Raw genomic sequence first — 615 nt, 5'->3', positions numbered from 1 at the left:
ATGTACCCAGGAGCAGTACATTCCCGTAATCAATGCGGGAAGTTATTAATGCCTGCATCATGGTACGTCTGGAGTTAAGAGGTAACAGGTCAAGGGTGCGATTGAGCGTTTTCATGACCCCAAAGCATTTGCCTACAGTTTTCTTTATGTGGCTATCAAAGGACAGCTTGTTGTCAACCCAGACGCCTAGATTCTTCGCCTCTCGGTTAGGAGGAGGCAGAGGACCCAAGCAACTGGGCCACCATTCTGCTGTCCATTTGGCCTCATTGCCTCCAATGATGAGGACCTCCGTTTTTGTACCGTTCAGTTTTAAACAATGCTCTGTCATCCAAGTGGCCAGCTTAGTCATGCAGGCATTAAAGTTATCAGCTTCCATGGACGGAGACAAGCTCCACGCCGAACGATTGCACCACCTCTGCCAGGGGGGCCATGTACAGATTGAACAGGGTGGGACTCAGGGCCGAGCCCTGAGGTACCCCCTGTTCAAGCAGCACCCTGTCTGAGAGGGAAGTCCCTCTTTGGACTTGAAAGCTCCTATTGATCAGAAATGCTTTCAGCCATCCCAGTGCCTTATTAGTGACTCCAGCTTTGTTTAGACACTGTAGCAAGATGGAG

Source organism: Lissotriton helveticus, chromosome 12 (assembly GCF_964261635.1).
Source record: "Lissotriton helveticus chromosome 12, aLisHel1.1, whole genome shotgun sequence".
NCBI lineage: Eukaryota > Metazoa > Chordata > Amphibia > Caudata > Salamandridae > Lissotriton > Lissotriton helveticus.
This window is presented reverse-complemented; position numbering follows the sequence as displayed.